This window comes from Arachis ipaensis, chromosome B5 (assembly GCF_059453495.1).
Source record: "Arachis ipaensis isolate K30076 ecotype BB chromosome B5, ASM5945349v1, whole genome shotgun sequence".
Taxonomy (NCBI): Eukaryota; Viridiplantae; Streptophyta; class Magnoliopsida; order Fabales; family Fabaceae; genus Arachis; species Arachis ipaensis.
In genome coordinates, this window is record NC_142440.1 from 107,174,550 (window position 1) to 107,177,843 (window position 3,294).

The 3,294-nt window shown below is 43.0% G+C and overlaps 1 non-coding gene across 1 annotated transcript; it reads left to right on the plus strand.

Moving 5' to 3' along the window:
- The first annotated feature begins 2,672 nt into the window (after window positions 1–2,672).
- LOC148565289 (small nucleolar RNA R71) lies at window positions 2,673–2,780 on the plus strand. Its single transcript, XR_015884223.1, has one exon. It is a non-coding gene; the product is annotated as a small nucleolar RNA R71 (small nucleolar RNA).
- Window positions 2,781–3,294: the final 514 nt, after the last annotated feature.

Consider the following 3,294-nt stretch of genomic DNA (forward strand, 5'->3'; position numbering starts at 1 on the left):
TTCCATCTCCCATGACTCGGATGTGGAAGCTTTTGTCTTCCCTTTCCCTCTTCTAGAGGATTCTCCAGTCTTAGATGCCATCAATGGTAATGGAAAAACAAAAAGTTTATGCTTTTACCACACCAAACTTAGAATATTGCTCGCCCTCGAGCAATAAACAAAAGAATAGAAGAAGAAGAAGAAGAAATATGGAGAGGGAGAGGGAGATATGGTTTCGGCCAAGAGGAGTGTAGAGGGATGTGTTGTGTGAATTTGATGAAGAATGGAGGTCTTTATATAGGGAAGGGAGGGGGGGAAAGGTTTCGGCCGTATGGGTGGGTTTGGGCGGAAAATTGGTTTTAAATTTTTGAAGGTAGGTGGAGTTTATGAGGTAGGTTTATGGGGAAGAGTGGATGGATGTGAGTGGTGAAGAGGTGATGGGGAAGAGAGATTGAGGTGATTGGTGAAGGGTTTTTGGGGAAGAGTGTTTATGGGGTTGTGTGAAAGAGAGTGGTGAGAAGAAGTGAGTGGAGGTAGGTGGGGATCCTGTGGGGTCCACAGATCCTGAGGTGTTCAAGGATTTACATCCCTGCACCCATTAGGCATGTAAAAATGCCTTTGTACCCAACTCTGGGCGTTCAACGCCAGGTTGGTGGCCATTTTGGGCGTTCAACACCCATTTGTGTGCCATTTCTGGCGTTGAACGCCAGAACCATGCCTGTTCTGGCGTTCAGCGCCCAGAAGCTGCCCATTTTGGGCGTTCAGCGCCAGAACCATGCTCTGTTCTGGCGCTGAACGCCAGACAGATGCTCCTCCAGGGTGTGATTTTTCTTCTGCTGTTTTTGATTCCGTTTTCAATTTTTATATTTATTTTGTGACTCCACATGATCATGAACCTACAAAGACATATAACTAAGAAAAATATAGTTAGATAAATAAAAATTGGGTTGCCTCCCAACAAGCGCTTCTTTAATGTCAATAGCTTGACAGTGGGCTCTCATGGAGCCTCACAGATGTGCAGAGCTTTGTTGAGACTCTCCAACACCAAACTTAGAGTTTGGATATGGGAGTTCAACACCAAACTTAGAGTTTGGTTGTGGCCTCCCAACACCAAACTTAGAGTTTGACTGTGGGGGCTTTGGTTGACTCTGCTTTGAGAGAAGCTTTTCATGCTTCCTCTCCATGGTTGCAGAGGGAGATCCTTGAGTTGTAAACACAAGGGGGTTCTCATTCCATTGAAGGACTATTTCACCTCTGTCAACATCAATCACAGCTCTTGCTGTGGCTAGGAAAGGTCTTCCTAGGATGATGGATTCATCCTCTTCCTTTCCAGTATCCAGGACTATGAAATCAGCAGGGATGTAAAGGCCTTCAACCTTTACTAACACGTCCTCTACTTGTCCATAAGCCTGTTTTCTTGAATTGTCTGCCATCTCTAATGAGATTTTAGCAGCTTGCACCCCATAGATTCCCAGTTTTTCTATTACAGAGAGGGGCATGAGGTTTATTCCTGAACCAAGGTCACATAGAGCCTTAAAGATCATGGTGCCTATAGTACAAGGTATTATGAACTTTCCAGGATCCTGTCTCTTCTGAGGCAATGTCAGTTGATCCAGATCAGTTAGTTCATTGATGAACAAGAGAGGTTCAACTTCCCAAGTATCAATGCCAAATAATTTGGCATTTAGCTTCATGATTGCACCAAGAAACTTGGCAGTTTGCTCTTCAGTAACATCCTCATTCTCTTCAAAAGAGGAATACTCATCAGAGCTCATGAAGGGTATAAGGAGGTTCAATGGAATCTCTATGGTCTCTAGATGAGCCTCAGAGTCCTTTGGTTCCTCAGAGGGAAGCTCCTTATTGACCACTGGACGTCCCAGGAGGTCTTCCTCCTTGGGATTCACGTCCTCTCCTCTCCTCCCAGGTTCGGCCATGGTGCTTATGTCAATGGCCTTGCACTCTCCTTTTGGATTCTCTTCTGTATTACTTGGGAGAGTACTTGGAGGAATTTCAGTGATCCTTTTACTCAGCTGGCCCACTTGTGCTTCCAAATTTCTAATGGAAGACCTGGTTTCATTCATGAAACTCACAGTGGCCTTAGATAGATCAGAGACTAGATTTGCTAAATTAGAAGCATTTTGTTCAGAGTTCTCTGTCTGTTGCTGAGTGGATGATGGAAAAGGTTTATTATTGTTAAACCTGTTTCTTCCACCATTATTAAAGCCTTGTTGAGGCTTTTGATCCTTCCATGAGAAATTGGGGTGATTTCTCCATGATGAGTTATAGGTGTTTCCATAAGGTTCACCTAAGTAATTTACCTCTGCTATTGCAGGGTTCTCAGGATCATAAGCTTCTTCTGCATAAGAAGCCTCTTGAGTACTGTTGGATGCAGCTTGCATTCCATGCAAACTCTGAGAGATCATATTGACTTGCTGAGTCAATATTTTATTCTGAGCCAATATGGAATTCAGAGTATCAACTTCAAGAACTCCCTTCTTCATAGGCGTCCCATTATTCACAGGATTCCTTTCAAAAGTGTACATGAACTGGTTATTAGCAACCATGTCAATGAGTTCTTGAGCTTCTGCAGGCATTTTCTTTAGGTGAATGGATCCACCTGTAGAAGTGTCCAGTGACATCTTTGATAGCTCAGATAAACCATCATAGAATATATCCAGGATGGTCCATTCTGAAAGCATGTCAGAAGGACACTTTTTGGTCAACTGTTTGTATCTTTCCCAAGCTTCATAGAGGGATTCACCTTCTTTCTGTCTGAAGGTTTGAACATCAGCTCTAAGCTTGCTCAGCTTTTGAGGAGGAAAGTACTTGGCTAAGAAAGCCGTGACCAGCTTATCCCAAGAGTTCAGGCTGTCTTTGGGTTGAGAATCCAACCATAATCTAGCTCTGTCTCTTACAGCAAAAGGGAAAAGCATGAGCCTGTAGACTTCAGGATCTACTCCATTAGTCTTAACAGTATCACATATCTGCAAGAATTCAGTTAAGAACTGAAAAGGATCTTCAGATGGAAGTTCATGAAACTTGCAGTTCTGCTGCATCAGAGAAACTAATTGAGGTTTCAGCTCAAAGTTGTTTGCTCCAATGGCAGGAATGGAGATGCTTCTTCCATGTAGATTGGAATTAGGTGCAGTAAAGTCACCAAGCATCTTCCTTACATTATTATTATTTTCGGCTGCCATCTCCTCTTCCTGTTCGAAAATTTCTGAAAGGTTATCTCTGGATTGTTGTATTTTAGCTTCTCTTAATTTTCTCTTCAGAGTCCTTTCAGGTTCTGGATCTGCTTCCACAAGAATGTTC